The 20174-nt window shown below is 51.5% G+C and overlaps 1 protein-coding gene across 1 annotated transcript in view; it reads right to left on the bottom strand.

The window, feature by feature from the left end:
- Positions 1 to 10646, bottom strand: part of LOC138250283 (kyphoscoliosis peptidase-like) — a 398104-nt gene extending 387458 nt beyond the window's left edge. Inside the window, exon 1 of the mRNA XM_069205011.1 lies at positions 10568 to 10646. The gene's annotated coding sequence lies outside the window, so the exon portion shown is untranslated. The remainder of the gene's footprint in view (positions 1 to 10567) is intronic.
- Between the last annotated feature and the right edge of the window lie 9528 nt (positions 10647 to 20174).

Raw genomic sequence — 20174 nt, 5'->3', positions numbered from 1 at the left:
GAGGACTGGTGAGTGCGCGTTGCAATGTGAACAAGCACCAGCCTGTGATGCACTTGAATGGATCCATGCTTCGACCCCGGGTTGGGGGTGGTGACTGGTGAGTGTGTCTTGCAATGTAACAAGCGCTGGCCTCCGATGCACTCGAGTGGGTCCTTGCTTCGGCCCTTGAGGAGTGGGGATGGGAGTGAGGGACTGGTGAGTGCGCGTTGCAATGTGAACAAGAGCCGGCCTATGATGCTCTTGAATGGATCCCTGCTTTGGCCCCGGGGGGATGGGGCGGGGGACTGGTGAGTGCGTGTTGCAATGTAAACAAGCGCTGGCCTCTGATGCACTCTAGTGGGTCCCTGCTTTGGTCCGGGGGTGGTGACTGGTGAGTATGTGTTGCAATGTAACAAGAGCCGGCCTCTAATGCACTCAAGTGGGTCCCTGCTTCGGCCCTTGAGGAGTGGGGGTGGGAGTGAGGGACTGGTGAGTGTGTGTTGCAATGTAAACAAGCGCCGGCCTCTGATGCATTCGAGTGGGTCCCTGCTTTGGCCCAGGGGAGGGGGGGACTGGTGAGTGCGCATTGCAATGTAAACAAGCGCCGGCCTCTGCTGCACTCGAGTGGGTCCCTGCTTTGGCCCCAGGGGAGGGGGTGACTGGTGACTGCGCGTTGCAATGTAAACAAGCGCCAGCCTCTGATGCACTTGAGTGGGTCACTGCTTTGGCCCCGGAGAGGGGGGGACTGGAGAGTGCACGTAGCAATGTAAACAAGCACCGGCCTCTGATGCACTCAAGTGGGTCCCTGCTTTGGCCCCGGGGAGGGGGGGACTGGAGAGTGCGCGTTGCAATGTAAACAAGTGCCGGCCTCTGATGCACTCGAGTGGGTCCCTGCTTTGGCCCCGGGTGAAGCGAGGACTGGTGAGTGCGCGTTGCAAAGTGAATAAGCACCGGCTTCTGATGCACTTGAATGGATCACTGCTTCGACCCCGGGTTGGGGGTGGTGACTGGTGAGTGTGTATTGCAATGTAAACAAGTGCCGGCCTCTGATGCACTCGAGTGGGTCCCTGCTTTGGCCCCGCGGAGGGGGGGACTGGTGAGTGCGCGTTGCAATGTAAACAAGCACTGGCCTCTGATGCACTCGAGTTGATCCCTGCTTTGGCCCCGGTGAGAGGAGGGACTGACGAGTGCGCGTTGTAAGGTAAACAAGGGCTGGCCTCTGATGCACTCGAGTGGGTCCCTGCCTTGGCCCCAGGGGAGAGGAGGCTTGTGAGTGCGTGTTGCAATGTAAACAAGGGCCGGCCTCTGATGCACTTGAGTGGGTCCCCGCTTTGGCCCCGGGGGAGGGGGTTACTGTTGAGTGCGCGTTGCAATGTAAACAAGCGCCGGCCTCTGCTGCACTCGAGTGGGCCCCTGCTTTGGCCCCCGGGGAGGGGGTGACTGGTGAGTGCGCATTGCAATGTAAACAAGCGCCGGCCTCTGATGCACTCGAGTAGGTCCCTGCTTCAGCTCTGGGGGGTGAGGGAGAGGGGTTACTGGTGAGTGTGCGTTGCAATGTAAACAAGCACCGGTCTCTGATGCACTTGAGTGGGTCCCTGCTTTGGCCCCGGGGAGAGGAGGGACTGGTGAGTGCGCGTTGTAAGGTAAACAAGAGCCGGCCTCTGCTGCACTCGAGTGGGCCCCTCCTTTGGCCCCCGGGGAGGGGGTGACTGGTGAGTGCGCATTGCAATGTAAACAAGCGCCGGCCTCTGATGCACTCGAGTAGGTCCCTGCTTCAGCTCTGCGGGGTGGGGGAGAGGGGGTACTGGTGAGTGTGCGTTACAATGTAAACAAGCACCGGCCTCTGATGCACTTGAGTGGGTCCCTTCTTTGGCCCGGGGGAGGGAGGGACTGGTGAGTGCGCATTGCAATGTGAACAAGCACCAGCCTCTGATGCACTTGAATGGATCCCTGTTTTGGCTCTGGGGGAGATGGGGGGAGGAACTGGTGAGTGCGTGTTGCAATGTAAACAAGCGTCGGCCTCTGATGCACTCGAGTGAGTCCCTGCTTTGGCTCCAGGTAGGGGGGGACTGGTGAGTGTGCGTTGCAATGTAAAGAAGCGCCGGCCTCTGATGCACTCAAGTGGGTCCCTGCTATGGCCACGGGGGAGGGGGTGACTGGTGAGTGTACGTTGCAATGTAAACAAGCACCGGCCTCTGATGCACTTGAGTGGGTCCCTGCTTTGGCTCTGGGAAGAATGGGGGGGACTGGTGAGTGCGTGTTGCAATGTGAACAAGCGCCGGGCTCTGATGCACTCGAGTGAGTCCCTGCTTTGGGCCCGGGGAGGGGCGACTGGTGAGTGCGCGTTGCAATGTAAACTAGTGCCGGCCTCTGATGCACTCAATTGGGTCCCTGCTTTGGCCACAGGGAGGGGGGGACTGGTGAGTGCGCGTTGCAAAGTGAACAAGCGCCGGCCTCTGATGCACTTGACTGGGTCCCTGCTTTGCCCCTGGGAGGGGGGGACTGGAGAATGCACGATGCAATGTAAACAAGCACCGGCCTCTGATGCACTCGAGTGGGTCCCTGCTTTGGCCCGGGGGGGGACTGGTGAGTGCGCGTTGCAATGTAAACAAGCGCCGGCCTCTGATGCACTCAAGTGGGTCCCTGCTTTGGCCCCGGGGAGGGGGGGGGGGGTGGTGAGTGCGCGTTGCAATGTGAACAAGCGCCAGCCTCTGATGCACTCGAGTGGGTCCCTGCTTTGGCCCCGGGGGAGTAGGTGACTGGTGAGTGCGCGTTGCAATGTAAACAAGCGCCGGCCTCTGATGCACTGAAGTGGGTCCCTGCTTTGGCCTGGGGGCGGGGGGGGAGGACTGGTGAGTGCGTGTTGCAATGTGAACAAGCGCCGCCTTCTGATGCACTTGAGTGGGTCACTGCTTTGGCCCCGGAGGGGGGGGGGACTGGTGAGTGCACGTAGCAATGTAAACATGCGCCGGCCTCTGATGCACTCAAGTGGGTCCCTGCTTTGGCCCCGGGGAGGGGGGGACTGGTGAGTGCGCGTTGCAATGTAAACAAGTGCCGGCCTCTGATGCACTCGAGTGGGTCCCTGCTTTGGCCCCGGGTGAAGCGAGGACTGGTGAGTGCGCGTTGCAATGTGAACAAGCACCGGCCTCTGATGCACTTGAATGGATCACTGCTTCGACCCCGGGTTGGGGGTGGTGACTGGTGAGTGTGTGTTGCAATGTAAACAAGTGCCGACCTCTGATGCACTCGAGTGGGTCCCTGCTTTGGCCTGGGGGGGGGAGGACTGGTGAGTGCGCGTTGCAATGTAAACAAGCGCGGGCCTCTGATGCACTTGAGTGGGTCCCTGCTTTGGCTCTGGGGGGATGGGGGGAGGGGACTGCTGACTGCGTGTTGCAATGTAAACAAGCGCCGGCCTCTGATGCACTTGAGTGGGTCACTGCTTTGGCCCCGGAAGGGGGGGTACTGGTGAGTGCACGTAGCAATGTAAACAAGCGCCAGCCTCTGATGCACTCATGTTGGTCCCTGCTTTGGCCCCGGGGAGGGGGGGGACTGGTGAGTGCGCGTTGCAATGTAAACATGTGTCGGCCTCTGATGCACTTGAGTGGGTCCCTGCTTTGGCCCCGGGTGAAGCGAGGACTGGTGAGTGCGCGTTGCAATGTGAACAAGCACCGGCCTCTGATGCACTTGAATGGATCCCTGCTTCGACCCCTGGTTGGGGGTGGTGACTGGTGAGTATGTGTTGCAATGTAACAAGCGCCGGCCTCTGATGCTCTCGAGTGGGTCCCTGCTTCGGACCTTGAGGAGTGGGGGTGGGAGTGAGGGACTGGTGAGTGTGCATTGCAATGTGAACAAGAGCTGGCCTCTGATGCACTTGAATGGATCCCTGCTTTGGACCCGGGGGGTGGGGGTAAGGACTGGTGAGTGTGTGTTGCAATGTAAACAAGTGCCGGCCTCTGATGCACTTGAGTGGGTCCCTGCGTTGGCCCCGGGGAGTGGGGGACTGGTGAGTGCACGTTGCAATGTAAATAAGCGCCGGCCTCTGATGCACTTGAGTGGGTCCCTGCTTTGGCCCCGGGGAGGGGGTGACTGTTGAGTGCGCGTTGCAATGTAAACAAGCGCCGGCCTCTGCTGCACTCGAGTGGGCCCCTGCTTTGACCCTCGGGGAGGGGGTGACTGGTGAGTGCGCATTGCAATGTAAACAAGCGCTGGCCTCTGATGCACTCGAGTAGGTCCCTGCTTCGGCTCTGGGGGGTGGGGGAGAGGGGGGACTGGTGAGTGTGTGTTGCAGTGTAAACAAGCACTGGCCTCTGATGCACTTGAGTGGGTCCCTTCTTTGGCCCAGGGGAGGGAGCGACTGGTGAGTTCGCATTGCAATGTGAACAAGCACCGGCCTCTGATGCACTTGAATGGATCCCTGTTTTGGCTCTGGGGGAGATGGGGGGAGGAACTGGTGAGTGCGTGTTGCAATGTAAACAAGCGCCGGCCTCTGATGCACTCGAGTGAGTCCCTGCTTTGGCTCCGGGGAGGGGGGACTGGTGAGTGCGCGTTGCAATGTAAAGAATTGCCGGCCTCTGATGCACTCGAGTGGGTCCCTGCTTTGACCCCGGGGGAGGGGGTGACTGGTGAGTGCGCGTTGCAATGTAAACAAGCGCCGGCCTCTGATGCACTCAAGTGGGTCCCTGCTTTGGCCACGGGGGAGGGGGTGACTGGTGAGTGTACGTTGCAATGTAAACAAGCACCGGCCTCTGATGCACTCGAGTGGGTCCCTGCTTTGGCCTGGTGGGGGGGGGAGGACTGGTGAGTGTGTGTTGCAATGTAAACAAGCACCAGCCTCTGATGCACTTGAGTGGGTCCCTGCTTTGGCTCTGGAGGGGATGGGGGGGGACTGGTGAGTGCGTGGTGCAATGTGAACAAGCGACAGCCTCTGATGCACTTGAATGGATCCCTGCTTCAACTCCGGGTTGGGGGTGGTGACTGGTGAGCATGTGCTGCAATGTAACAAGCGCCGGACTCTGATGCTCTTGAGTGGCTCCCTGCTTCGGACCTTGAGGAGTGGGGGTGGGAGTGAGGGACTAGTGAGTGTGCGTTGCAATGTGAACAAGAGCTGGCCTCCGATGCACTTGAATGGATCCCTGCTTTGGACCCGGGGGTGGGGGTAAGGACTGGTGAGTGTGTGTTGCAATGTAAACAAGTGCCGGCCTCTGATGCACTCGAGTGGGTCCCTGCGTTGGCCCCGGGGAGTGGGGGACTGGTGAGTGCACGTTGCAATGTAAACAAGCGCCGGCCTCTGATGCACTTGAGTGGGTCCCTGCTTTGGCCCCGGGAGAGGGGGTGACTGTTGAGTGCGCGTTGCAATGTAAACAAGCGCCGGCCTCTGCTGCACTCGAGTGGGCCCCTGCTTTGGCCCTCGGGGAGGGGGTGACTGGTGAGTGCGCATTGCAATGTAAACAAGCGCTGGCCTCTGATGCACTCGAGTAGGTCCCTGCTTCGGCTCTGGGGGGTGGGGGAGAGGGGGGACTGGTGAGTGTGCGTTGCAATGTAAACAAGCACCGGCCTCTGATGCACTTGAGTGGGTCCCTTCTTTGGCCCGGGGGAGGGAGGGACTGGTGAGTGCGCATTGCAATGTGAACAAGCACCGGCCTCTGATGCACTTGAATGGATCCCTGTTTTGGCTCTGGGGGAGATGGGGGGAGGAAATGGTGAGTGCGTGTTGCAATGTAAACAAGCGCTGGCCTCTGATGCACTCGAGTGAGTCCCTGCTTTGGCTCCGGGGAGGGGGGGACTGGTGAGTGCGCGTTGCAATGTAAAGAAGTGCCGGCCTCTGATGCACTCGAGTGGGTCCCTGCTTTGACCCCGGGGGAGGGGGGTGACTGGTGAGTGCGCGTTGCAATGTAAACAAGCGCCGGCCTCTGATGCACTCAAGTGGGTCCCTGCTTTGGCCACGGGGGAGGGGGTGACTGGTGAGTGTACGTTGCAATGTAAACAAGCACCGGCCTCTGATGCACTCGAGTGGGTCCCTGCTTTGGCCTGGTGGGGGGGGGGGGCGGGGAGGACTGGTGAGTGCGTGTTGCAATGTAAACAAGTACCAGCCTCTGATGCACTTGAGTGGGTCCCTGCTTTGGCTCTGGAGGGGATGGGGGGGGACTGGTGAGTGCGTGTTGCAATGTAAACAAGTACCAGCCTCTGATGCACTTGAGTGGGTCCCTGCTTTGGCTCTGGAGGGGATGGGGGGGGACTGGTGAGTGCGTGTTGCAATGTGAACAAGCGACGGCCTCTGATGCACTCGAGTGAGTCCCTGCTTTGGCCCGGGGGAGGGGGGACTGGTGAGTGCGCGTTGCAATGTAAACAAGCGCTGGCTTCTGATGCACTCGAGTAGGTCCCTGCTTCGGCCCTGTGGGGTGGGGGAGAGGGGGGACTGGTGAGTGCGCGTTGCAATGTAAGCAAGCACCGGCGTTTGATGCACTTGAGTGGGTCGCTGCTTTGGCCCCGGGGGAGGGAGGGACTGGTGAGTGCCCATTGCAATGTGAACAAGCACCAGCCTCTGATGCACTTGAATGGATGGGGGGGGCTGGTGAGTGTGTGTTGCAATGTAAACAAGCGCTGGCCTCTGATGCACTCGAGTGGGTCCCTGCTTCGGCCCTTGAGGAGTGGGGGTGGGAGTGAGGGACTGGTGAGTGCGCGTTGCAATGTAAACAAGCGCCGGCCTCTGATGCACTCAAGTGGGTCTCTGATGAATGTGCCCATGTGTCATGTAACTTGTGCTGAAGCAAGGGAGTTTGAGATCACGAGGTCTCCACTGAGACCAGCACTACTTGCTAAATCCACATCACTCAGGCAGCGCTGGGGTGCTGAGATGCCTAAAAGAAGGTCCTCCAAAGTGCATGGAAACAGTACTTCGGCCACTGGACACTGATAAGAGAAAGACAGGAGGAAGAATAGAAAATAGTATGCTACAGCAATAGAAATGGAGGAAACGTAAGCGGTAAGCACAGGAACCAATGAGAAGCAAGGGGTGGGATGTAAGCTCCTTTTAAGATTTATATTAATAATAGCTTTTACAAGCACAGCACAAGCGCTGTGCAGGCAAAATCTAAAAAGTATGTGAGCTGTGATGTAGGGCTGGGTGAAAATGGGGTGGGGTCAAAATATTTGTCTGGAAAAAGAAAATATTCTGTACTTTTTTTACAGTCTCACTTTTAGTAACTACATATAAAAAAACACAAACCTTAAATGAAAAATAAATGCAAGTTAAGTCAATCACTGGGAAATGCACTATGGTACATTATGAAACCTCTATTAGTTACGGCACTACAGAGGTTGGTGTGTGTGATCAGAGAACCACAGAATTGATACCTAGTTGTTACAGTGGTGACTAGTGTTTTGTGTGTGTTTAGTGCTAAGAGGTCAGTTTGAGACAGAAAGCACTGTAAATCTGCAAGTCATTATTTTAAACTTGCATTACACACATTATAAATGTGTAAATCGGTTTAAGATCAAAAAGTGCTTCCAAAATACAGATTTTAGTAATACCCCGACTGTATGTACTGTTGCTTTTTCTAAATGTCTTTTAATAGCCCACATTTGACAGCTCAGATGGTAACTCCCTTGTACTACCACTCAAAAGAATACATCTGTGTCATCAAGAGGCTTCAAGTGATTCCATCAATTAAAGCCAATGCCAGCTTCCAAGCACCCTTTACATTTGCAAATCAACCAGTTGTGCACATTTACATTTCTTCCAGGCAAGCAGACACCCTGGCAAGCAGGCTTGTTTAGCTGTCTGCCCCTCCCTGGGTGTCAAAACACAGGAAACTCCCTGCCTTACACTGCAGCTGAAGCATTTCACCTCCTGGAAGTAACTGTCTTAAAAGTAGGGGAACTGTTTTTCCTAAGTTAAAATAGTGGCTGGTCTCTCATTACACTGTGTGAACATATGTGAATATCTTTCTTACTGTTGTTGTGTACTCGGGCCCTACATTTTACTCTCCATATGTCTCCAGTTCTAAGAATATCAGATGTAAACAAAGGTAGTGATACAGGGAGTCTTGTTACTCTGCTGTAGTATATGCAGAGTAACACTTGTACCACTGGTTCTAACCACTTTTAGGCCTCTTCTTGACCCAAGCTCCTAAGGGGTCCTGAGAAACACATGCCCTTTCTCCTTTCCTCGCTTGCTTTAAGTTGTGCATCGGTGTTTACATGCTGACCTTATTTGCTTTTATCGCGAGTGTGGTTCTAACATTCACACTTTCATCACTGGCATTTGTAGTACAGCATCTTCTATAGTGACTGAGGAGACCAGACTTTAAAATTACATTTAGATTTTGTTATATTTCATATTAGTTAGATAAATATTTATCAATGATAGTTAGAATATTTGGGATGGTCCCACTTCTGTTTTTTCCTCAGTTCCTGTTTCTCTCTCTTACTGTTGTATGGTCTTGTGCTCGTCACCATCTACCTTTCGATAGTCCCTCTGTACCTCCGTTCTCACGCTCATCCTTAATTTCATTGTTTGAGCTTGTGCTCGTCACCATCTACCTTTCAATAGTCCCTCTGTACCTCCGTTCTCACGCTCATCCTCAATTTCATTGTTTGATCTTGAGCACATCACTATTTCACACTACCACTTAACTTGGTACCTTGGTTCCCCAAAGTGCTGCGATTGGAAGTGCCTAGAAGAGGGCCCTCAGTATTAAGCTACCTCAGTGAAATGTAATTTGAACAACTCATCACGCCTTCACAACAGTCTAGAGCTGCAGATGACATCCAGGCAGGATACCCCCGGCAGCAGAGTCTGAGCAGGATGGGCAAGGCTAAATCAAGACAAAATGCTTTCTCTCAACACCACTCACCGCTGCCACCCTTATCAAAGATGCACAGGGTTAAATTCAATCCATGTGGGCACGCATGCGCAAACACACCACACCAACCTCACACACATCCAGCTCATAGCTTGAGGCATTGTCACAGGTGATGCAGAGATTTGTTTCAGTTTCTCCATGACAGTGATATTCGTGTGTGTATTCATCAAACATGGTGTTTTCTTCCATAACAATAAATGGCGCATCCCACTGAGAAAAATGTACCTGTCTGGCTCATAACTGGCGCGCAGAGGTATAATGGATTAAAGTGTAAACTGCAGCATAAGAGGGCTTCCTTCGAATCCTGCCCTTGGTACTCATCTGCTTTCATCCTGTGTGCATCTTTGAATCATAAAAGGTGGCTGGCACTCCTTTGAAACGCACAATTAAGATCCAGTTCCATTATGAGTTCCAATAATCTTCCCCCGGCTGCACGCATTTCAAGCGTGATTGATGGCTGCATTTTTATTGTTTGTGCAACGCTTTTAATTTAATCTCCTGGTATCAGCAGACATTTCAAGCGTGCTGGTTGCCTGCATGTTTTTCCACCCTTTACCTAATCTCCCAGCCTTATACTACCATCAGTTACTGCACAATATATTGCCTTTCTAAAAAACAAGTCATAACAAATTTATGGAGTTTCAGTAACTTGTATTGCACAACTGCTCACCAAGCTACTACTTACTACCAAAAAATAGCTTATTATTAATCATATAGGTGAAACCTAATGCATTTACCAGGTTAGAATTCAAGTGAAACCATTCAGCCCTTCATCCTTGCAAGGTCGACAAATTCAGTACCACTGAGTTTAGTAACAGTACACACCTGTTACTCAGTGGCAACAGTGCCCAAGTGGTGAAGGTGCACTTTAATAATACATATATATTAAGTGAGTGGAAAATGAACATGCAGTCACGTGGTTACCTTACACGATATTACCACCGGACTTTTACTGCTCGGAATGCAGAAAGATTTCACCAAGGGCCATATGTACGAAAGGATTTTACCCATTCTGTGTCTATGGGGAAAAGCTTTCGTACATATGGCCCCAAGTCCCTAAAGAGTTTTAGTATATAATAGATGCAATAAATCCATATCACTCTTATTATTGTTGCCCCACGTGAAGTGTGGCCCGTTCTTTCCCAAATCCCGGACAAACGATCGTTTCCACTGGAAGTACACGTTTTGTGATAAATTACCACGCGCCTCGCAATTTCCCCATGTTAGATTTTGCTGGTGAAACTTGCAGCATTAAAGCAGCAGAAAATGCATCTCCACTGGCGTCATTTAAGAGTCGCAGCGCCCCTTGACGTTTCATAGCGCTGCAGCATTTTCTTCTATGCTTCCAGGCCGTTTTAATGCTAAGTAAAAGCATGTAGCGGCTTTGCGCCACCCGATGGCCTAAATTCATAATTGCCATTGTGCCCGATTCCAGCGGGAGACTCACGATTTCTGAAGCAAAGAATGCCTTTATTTTGACTGTCTCCCTCCTAAAATTTGCTATATTTCAAAATAAGTCAATGGGGAAAATATATTCTCCCGAATATTTCTTTAAAATCTCCCTTCTAAAATGTTGCATCTATATCTACATAACCCCCATGCCTTATACATTTCGCCAGCGCCTGTGGCTCACAGTATATCGGAAGTCCAAGATAAATGACAGTTTTATTGCGAAATAAGGCAACAGCTCCAAAAAATATTCAGTATGAAAGTGCTGAGCCCACCTTTTTAAATCGCGGCCTGCGCTCCAGCGGGTCTCCCTGTGCGTCGGGGAGTCGGACACTGCCCGCTGGCTCCCGGGGTCCTTTTATTCGCTACCAGCCCCGGGGGCCTGCGCTTTCCTCCCCACACTCCCAGGCGCAGAGAGCTCTAAATATACTACAAAGGGCTGCGGAATGTGCCGGCCACTCTCCTTGTGCGCACACGAAGGGCGGCTCTCAAGGCCGCCTCAGCGGCCCCCGGACCCCCTTTACAACCAAACAGCACCGCGCATGGCGGCTGGCACTTGGCGTGCCCTGGTACCTGGGCCTGGGGGTCCATGCTGGGTCTTATCAGCCGGCCCTTGCCAGTCCTAGACAGGGAACAAGGTGAGGAAGAAACGAGGGACGCAGGGTCGAACTGTTCACAGGATCCCAACTCTATTTCCGTATCGGACACGCAGTGCTTAATTTGTGAAAAAGCAAAACATGCAGGGCCTGTGTTTTTCTTAGGAGGCCAGTGAGTGCTGCTAAATGCTGGAATTACTAATTACCAAGGCTGTCTTGTCCTGATTCTACCTCCTGCCTCTGTCTTTTTTTAGGGTCTAGCCTGCGAGTGCGTGCAACCTTTTGATTTCTGTGAACCCCTACTTTATCATTACTGGAACCCGGGGACCCCCACTGAATCATTATTGGAATCCAGGGACCCCCCGCCCCCCCCATTGAGTCAGTACTGAAAGCTGGGGACGTAATCTGTTAATATTATTTAATTTTCTAAACAGTTGCGGGCCCCCTGAGGAGGTTTAGCGGACCCCCAGGAGTATCCGGACCACAGGTTGGGAACCACTGCACTAGGACATGCGCCATGTGCGAGAAAGTAGCCTCTTTCTAGCATGGTTACCCCACTTTTGGCCTGTTTGTGAGTGTGTGTCCGTGTGTTTTTACTTTCTCACTGGAGGCCTGCTAGCCAGGACCCCAGTTTTCATAGTTAGTGGCCTATGTGTGTGTTGTCAGTAGTGCTTAACTGTATCACTGAAGTTCTGCTAACCAGAACCCCAGTGCTTATGTTCTCTCTGCTTCCAAATTAGTCACTATAGTTTAGGACTTCATATTCCAATTCCTATTGGCACACTGGACCCTCCTTATTAGTCCCTAGTATATGGTACCTAGGTCCCCAGGGTATTGGGATTCCAGGAGATCCTTATGGGCTGCAGCATTTCTTTTGCCACCCATAAGGAGCTCAGACAAACCTTTCTTCAGGACTGCCACTGCAGCCTGAGTGAAATAGTGCACACACTATTTCACAGCCATTTCACGGCACTTAAGTAACTTATAAGTCACCTATATGTCTAACCTTCATTGACTGAAGGCTAGAAGCAAAGTTACTAAGTGTGAGGGCACCCTTGCACTAGCAAAGGTGCCCCCACATTGTTCAGGGCAAATTCCCCGGACTTCATGAGTGTGGGGATAACATTACACGCGTGCACTACATATAGAACAATACCTATACGTAGCTTCACAATGGAATATGGCCATGTGAGGTGTCTAAGATCATGGAATTGTCCCCCCATTCCAAATCTGCTATTGGGGGGCCAATCCCATGCATCATGTGGGTCCACCATGGACCCCAAGTACTGCCAAACCAGCTCTCTGAGGGTTGCACTGCAGCTACAGCTGCTGTCATCCCACAGACAGGGTTCTGCCCTCCTGGGGCCTGAGCAGCTCAGTCCCAGAAAGGCAGAACAATGAATTTCCTTTGGGAGGAGGGTGTTACACCCTATCCCTTTGGAAATAGGTGTTACTGGCTTGGGAGGGGTAGCCTCCCAAAGCCTTTGGAAATGCTTTGAAGGGCACAGATGGTGCCCTCCTTGCATAAGCCAGTGTACACCGGTTCAGGGACCCCCAGTCCCTGCTCTGGCACAAAACTGGACAAAGGAAAGGGGAGTGACCACTCCCCTGACCAGCACCTCCCAGGGGAGGTGCCCAGAGCTCCTCCAGTGTGTCCCAGACCTCTGCCATCTTGAATGCGGAGGTGTGAGGGCACAATGGACAGCTCTGAGTGGCCAGTGCCAGCAGGTGACGTCTCTGTAGCCAATCCTCCTCTGAGGGCTATTTAGGGTCTCTCCTGTGGGTTTCTCCTCAGATTCTGAATGCAAGAGCTCACCAGAGTTCCTCTGCACTTCTTCCTTCGACTTCTGCCAAGGATCGACCGCTGACTGCTCCAGGACGCCTGCATAACCGCAACAAAGTAGGAAGAAGACTACCAGCAACATTGTAGCACCTAATCCTGACGGCTTTCTCGACTGCTTCCTGGAGGTGCATGCTCTGAGGGCTGTCTGCCTTCTCCCTGCACTGGAAATCCTGAAGAAATCTCCCGTGGGTTGACGGAGTCTTCCCCCTGCTAACGCAGGCACCAAACGTCTGCATCACCAGTCCTCTGGGTCCCCTCTCATCTCGACAAGCGTGGTTCCTGGAACACAGGAGCAGGATCCAAGTGACCCCCACAGTCCAGTGGTCCTTCAGTCCAAGTTTGGTGGAGGTAAATCCTTGCCTCCCCACCCCAGATGACAATCCTGTGTACTGCGTGATCTGCAGCTGCTAGGGCATCTGTGCACTCTTGCAAGGATTCCTTCATGCACAGCCTAGCCCAGGTCCCCAGCACTCCGTCCTGCAGTGCCCAACTCGCTGAGTTGGACTCCGACGTCGTGGAACCCTCTTTTGTTGTTCTGAGTTGACCGTCGTCCTCAGATCTTCTAAGTGCCTGTTCAGGTGCTTCTGCGGGTGCTGCCTGCTTCTGCATGGGCTCTCCGTATTGCTGAGCGCCCCCTCTGTCTCCTCCTCCAAGGAGCAACCTCCTGGTCCTTCCTGGGCCCTGGCAGCATCCAAAACCTTCAACCTTCAAGCAGCTAGCAAGGCTTGTTTGCGGTCTTTCTGCGTGGAAACAACTCTGCATCCTCTAGCATGCCGTGGGACATCTTCTGACCAAAGGAGAAGTTCCTGGCACCTTCCGTTGTTGCAGAATTTTTGGCTTCTTCCACCCGGAGGCAGCCCTTTTGCACCTTCATCCGGGGTTTAGTGGGCTCCTGCCCCCACTGGACACTTTTGTGACTTTTGGACTTGGTCCCCTTCTTTTACAGGTCCTCAGGTCCAGGAATCCGTCTTCAGTGCGCTGCAGTCAGTTGTCTTTGCAGAATCCCCTATCTCGACTTTACTCTCTTTCTGGGGTAGTAGGGTAACTTTACTCCTACTTTTCAGGGTCTTGGGGTGGGGTATCTTGGACACCCTTAGTGTTTTCTTACACTCCCAGCGACCCTCTACACACTACACTAGGCCTGGGGTCCATTTGTAGTTCGCATTCCACTTTTGGAGTATATGGTTGTGTTGCCCTAGGCCTATTGTCTCCTATTGCATTCTATTGTGTCCTACAGTGTTTGCTCTAACTTTCTAAGTGTATTACTTACCTGATTTTGGTCTGTGTATATATTTTGCGTATTTTACTTACCTCCTAAGGGAGTATATCCTCTGAGATACTTTTGGCATATTGTCACTTTATTTTTAGTAACTCTGAGTATCGTGTTTCTTATGATATAGTACCTATATGATATAAGTGGTATAGTAGGAGCTTTGCATGTCTCCTAGATCAGCCTAAGCTGCTCTGCTATAGCTACCCTTAACAGCCTAAGCTGCTAGAACATCTCTAATCTACTAATAAGGGATAACTGGACCTGGCCCAAGGTGTAAGTACCACTAGGTACCCACTATAACCCAGGCCATCCTCCTACATTGGTGGCACAGCGGTGGGATAAGTACTTGTAACTGCTTTACCACTTTGTCATTGGTGCTTTTCATAAGAAAACTATATTCCAAAAACTGCAAAATGTACACAGTGACCTAAACAGTGTAATTGTCCTTCTTTAAAACTTTCTTAAAAGTTTCTAAAAAGTTTCAGAAAACTTTTTTAAAAGTTTTCAAAACGTTTAAAAAAGTTTTTCTCTGTACTTTCAAAAGTTCTAAAACTTTTTCTCTCTCTCTGTCTTAAACCTTTTCTATCATGTCTTCAGTAGAGCTCACTCCCAAAGTTGTTCAGGCAACCTATGAGAGTTTAAACTACAAAAGTTTGAGGGGTCTCTGCTTAGAAAGAGGTTTAAGCATTGGTAAGAATCCTACAAAATTATTTCTCTTTAACCTGCTCTTAGAAAGTGACCAGAACCAGTCTGGCCCATCTCAGGAGGGGGTAGGAGGGGAAGGTACCCAGTCAGACTCAGAGGAGTCCCCTGAAGAGATTGTGGTGGGTTCTTACCAAGACCTGCCACCTAGCAGGCCACCTAGTGACACTGGTAATGGGAGAGGTTCACACACTAGTAGGGCATCTTTCACTCCTAGACGCCAGGTTAATAGGGTCCAACCAGTTAGGGACAGGTCTCTCTCTGCCAATTCCCAAATCTCCTCTGTGTCCAAACATTCCTAAGCCTCCCACCCTGAGGATAACTTAATGGAAAGGGAATTCAGAAAGCTTAGGTTGGAGGAGACCAGACTGAAGCTTAAACAGCAGCAGCTGGCCTTAGACAGGGACTCCCTAGATATAGAGAAGAAAAGACAGAGATTGGGGTTAGTTCCCCATGGTGGCAGCAGCAGTATTTCTGATAGCAATCCTGTTAGAGAGCAAGATTCCAGGAATCTGCATAAGATAGTCCCCCCTTACAAGGAGGGGGGTGACATTAACAAGTGGTTTGCTGCACTTGAGAGGGCCTGTATGGTACAGTTGGTCCCTCAAAGGCAGTGGGCTGCTATCTTGTGGCTATCTTTCACTGGTAAGAGTAGGGATAGGCTCCTTACTGTCAGAGAAAGTGATGCCAATAATGACAACGTTTTGAAGGATGCACTCTTGGATTGACTTGGCTTAACCACTGAACAATACAGGATTAAGTTCAGAGACACCAGAAATGAGTCCTCTCAAGACTGGACAGATTTTGTTGACTGTTCAATGAAGGCCTTAGAGGGTTGGTTGCATGGCAGTAAAGTATCTGACTCTGAAAGCCTGTATAATCTGATCCTGAGAGAGCATATTCTTAACAATTGTGTGTCTGATTTGTTGCACCAGTACTTGGTAGACTCAGATCTGACCTCTCCCCAAGAATTGGGAAAGAAGGCAGACAAATGGGTCAGAACAAAAGTGAACAGAAAAGTTCATACAGGGGGTGACAAGGATGGCAAGAAGAAGGATGGTAAGTCTTCTGACAAGGGTGGGGACAAAGATAAAAAACATTCTGAGTCTTCATCAGGCCCACAAAAATCCTCTGGGGTGGTGGGTCCAAATCCTCTTCAAACAATCAGAAAAATCCTTGGTGTTATTTATGTAAAGTAAAAGGCCATTGGACAAGTGATTGCGCTTGTCCAAAGAAAAACACCAAACCTCCCACCACCACAACCCCAACTCCAACTATCTAGTGCCCCTAGTAATAGCAGTGGTGGTGGGAAGTCTACTACAAATAGCCAATCCAAGGGTGTAGCTGGGCTCACTATTGGCAGTGTAGTTGGGGTTGGTCTTGTTAGGGAGACCCCAGAGGCTGTTTTAGTCTCTGATGGTGGCATTGAGGTTGCCACCTTCGTTGCTTGTCCCCTTAACATGGGTAAGTACAAGCAACTTCCCCTAATCAATGCTGTTGAGGTTGAGGCCTACAGGGACACAGGAGCCAGTGTAACTATGGTGATAGAGAAACTGGTTCACCCTGATCAACACCTACTTGGTCAGCAGTACCAAGTGACTGATGCTCATAACATCACACTTAGCCACCCCATGGCTGTTGTGAATCTCAACTGGGGGGGGCGGAGGGGGTTTACTGGTCCAAAGAAAGTTGTGGTAGCCACTGAATTACCAGTAGATTGTTTACTTGGCAATGATTTGGAGACATCAGCTTGGGCTGAAGTGGAGTTGGAGGCTCATGCAGCAATGCTGGGCATTCCTGGGCATATTTTTGCTTTGACAAGGGCTCAGGACAAAAAGCAAAAAGGACAGGGAAGCTTGGATCCTGGAACAATGGAACAAGCACTCCCAAAAGCTAGGGGTAGGAAGGGTAAATCCTTGCCCACTATCTCTCCCTCACCAGAAGATTCCCCTTTTGAGGAAGAGGAATCCTTTCCCTGTGCAGAACCTACACCAGAGGAGCTGGCAGCAGACACTGCTGAGCTTTTAGGTGCAGGGGGCCTGCTAGGGAAGATCTGAGTGTGGCACAGCAGACCTGTCCTACACTTGAGGGTTTAAGACAGCAAGCTGTCAAACAGCAGAATGGGGATGTCAGTGATAGCCATAAGGTGTATTGGGAAGACAACCTCCTGTATACAGAGTCAAGGGACCCTAAGCCTGGAGCTGCCAGGAGATTGGCCATTCCCTTGCAATACAGAGAGTTTCTTCTTACCTTGGCACATGACATTCCTTTGGCTGGGCATTTGGGCCAGAACAAAACTTGGGACAGACTTGTTCCATTGTTTTACTGGCCTCACATGTCAGAGGACACTAAAGAGTGTAGCTGCTCTTGTGTGACCTGTCAAGCCAGTGGCAAGACTGGTGGCACTCCAAAGGCCCCCTTAATTCCACTTCCTGTGGTTGGGGTGCCCTTTGAAAGGGTAGGGGTTGACATAGTTGGCCCCCTTAACCCCCAAACAGCTTCAGGCAATAGATTTATCCTGGTGGTAGTGGACCATGCCACTAGGTATCCTGAAACTATTCCCTTAAGGACCACTACAGCACCTGCAGTGGCAAAGGCCCTCCTAGGGATCTTTTCCAGGGTGGGCTTTCCTAAGGAAGTGGTGTCAGAGAGAGGTAGTAACTTCATGTCTGCATACCTGAAAGCTATGTGGAAGGAGTGTCGTGTAACTTACAAGTTCACTACTCCTTATCACCCACAGACAAATGGTCTGGTTGAGAGGTTTAATAAAACTCTCAAAGGTATGATAATGGGACTTCCAAAAACTCAGAAGGAGATGGGATGTTCTGTTACCTTGCCTCCTTTTTGCTTACAGGGAGGTACCCCAAAATGGAGTGGGCTTCAGCCCCTTTGAACTCCTCTTTGGGCACCCTGTAAGAGTTCCACTTGCACTTGTGAAGGAGGGTTGGTAACAACCTTTAAAAGCTCCTAAACAGGACAGAGTGGATTATGTACTTTCCCTAAGATCCAGAATGGCTGAGTACATGAAAAAGGCCAGTAAAAACCTTCAGGCCAGCCAGGAGATGCAAAAGCAAAGGCATGACCAGAAGGCTGTCCTGACCCAGTACCACCCAGGACAGAAGGTGTGGGTATTGGAGCCTGTGGCCCCAAGAGCACTCCAGGACAAATGGAGTGGACCCCATCTAATTGTTGAGAAAAAGGGAGAGGTTACCTACTTGGTAGACCTGGGCACTGCCAGGAGTCCCCTTAGGGTGCGCCATGTCAATCGCCTAAAACCCTACTATGACAGGGCTGATCTCACCCTGCTCATGGCAACTGATGAGGGGCAGGAAGAAGAGAGTGACCCTCTCCCTGATCTCTTCTCCACCACTGAAGCAGATGGCTTAGTGGATGGAGTGGTCTTAGCAGACTGTCTTACTGCAGAACAGGAAGACAACTGTATTAATCTCTTAGGTCAGTTTTCTGAACTCTTTTCACTGATACCAGGTACCACTACTCGGTGTGAACACATTATCAATACTGGAGACAGTTTACCTGTCAGGAGTAAGATATATAGGCAGCTGACCATGTCAGGGACTGCATTAAACAAGAGGTGCAGAAAATGCTGGCTAGCCCAGTGGTGCTTGTCCCAAAACCTCTCAATGATGTCCACCCTCTGTGTTCTTAGTAGCATGCTTGTCGCTGTGAGAGGTGTCCCAGGGTATCGGTCGTCGTCTTGGAAAGTGCTTGCTTGGAGCAGGGGCGTGACTCCGTCACTCCACGGGAGATTTCGTAGGTCCTTCTGGTGCAGGATGAAGACAGGGAGTCCCCAGAGCATGCACACCGTGGAAACTGTTGCAGTTGCTGACTTGGAGCTGAGGTTGCTTAAGAAAAGTGTCTCTTGTAGACACTTTGTTGTAGTTACAGCGTTTCTTGGAGCAGGCTGCGGTTGATCCGAGTTCAGAAGAGTTGAAGTTGTTGCAGAGGATCCCTGAAGGAAACTTGCAAGCAGAATCTGAAGAGAACCCACAGGAGAGACCCTAAATAGCCCTGAGAGTGGGATTGGCTACCTTATCAGGTATGGACCTATCAGGAGGGGTCTCTGACGTCACCTGCTGGCACTGGCCACTTAGAGCCCTCCAGAGTGCCCCCACACCTTGCAAAGCGAGATGGCTGAAGTCTGGGACACACTGGAGGAGCTCTGGGCACCATCCCTGGGGTGGTGATGGACAGGGGAGTGGTCACTCCCCTTTCCTTTGTCCAGTTTTGCGCCAGAGCAGGGGAGAAGAGGTCCCTGAACCAGTGTAAACTGGCTTATGCAAAGCATTTCCAGAGGCTGGGGGATGCTACCCCTCCCCAGCCTGCAACACCTATTTCCAAAGGGAGAGGGTGTAACACCCTGCTCTCAGAGGAAATGCTTTGTTCTGTCTTACTGGGACTGGGCTGCCCAGACCCCAGGAGGGCAGAACCCTGTCTGTGAGGTGGCAGCAGCTGTAGCTGCAGTGCAAGCCTCAGAGAGCTGGTTTGGCAGTACTGGGGGTCTATGGTGGAGCCCCCAGGATGCATGGAATTGGCTCCCCAATACCAGATTTCAAATGGGGAGGACAATTCTATGATCTTAGACATGTTACATGGCCATATTCGGAGTAACCATTGTGAAGCTACATATAGGTATTGACCTATATGTAGTGCACGCGTATAATGGTGTCCCCGCTCTCACAAAGTCCGGGGAAATGGCCCTGAACTATGTGGGGGCACCTTTGCTAGTGCAAGGGTGCCCTCACACTTAGTAACTTTGCACCTAACCTTCAGCAAGTGAAGGTTAGACATATAGGTGACTTATAAGTTACTTAAGTGCAATGAAAATGGCTGTGAAATAACGTGTGCGTTATTTCACTCAGGAGGCTGCAACGGCAGGCATGTGCAGGGGTTTGTCTGAGATCCCTATGGGTGGCAAAATAAATGCTGCAGCCCATATGGATCTCCTGGAACCCCAATGCCCTGGGTACCTAGGTACCATATACTAGGGACTTATAAGGGGGGTCCAGTGTGCCAATTGAAATTGGTAAATGAAGTCACTAGCCAATAGTGACAAATTTAAAAGCAGAGAGAGCATAAGCACTGAGGTTCTGGTTAGCAGAGCCTTAGTGACACAGTCAAGCATACTGACAACACACACATTAGGCCACAAACTATGAGCACTTGGGTCCTGGCTAGCAGGATCCCAGTGAGACAGGTAAAACACACTGACATATAGGTTTTTATCTATGAGCACTGGGGTCCTGGCTAGCAGGATCCCAGTGACACAGTAAAAACACACTGACACACACTCATAAGCAGGCCAAAAGTAGGGGTAACCATGCTAGAAAGGCTACTTTCTCACAACAGGCCCCCTGCTTGCTTGGCTGGCAAACCCGACTAAGAGGGAAACAGTGATTGTGGAGCTGCGCACAGAGGAAGGCGATCACCTATATAAACAGGGGGACAGT

The sequence above is a fragment of the Pleurodeles waltl genome, chromosome 1_2 (genome assembly GCF_031143425.1).
Source record: "Pleurodeles waltl isolate 20211129_DDA chromosome 1_2, aPleWal1.hap1.20221129, whole genome shotgun sequence".
Taxonomy (NCBI): Eukaryota; Metazoa; Chordata; class Amphibia; order Caudata; family Salamandridae; genus Pleurodeles; species Pleurodeles waltl.
This window is presented reverse-complemented; position numbering and strand designations above follow the sequence as displayed.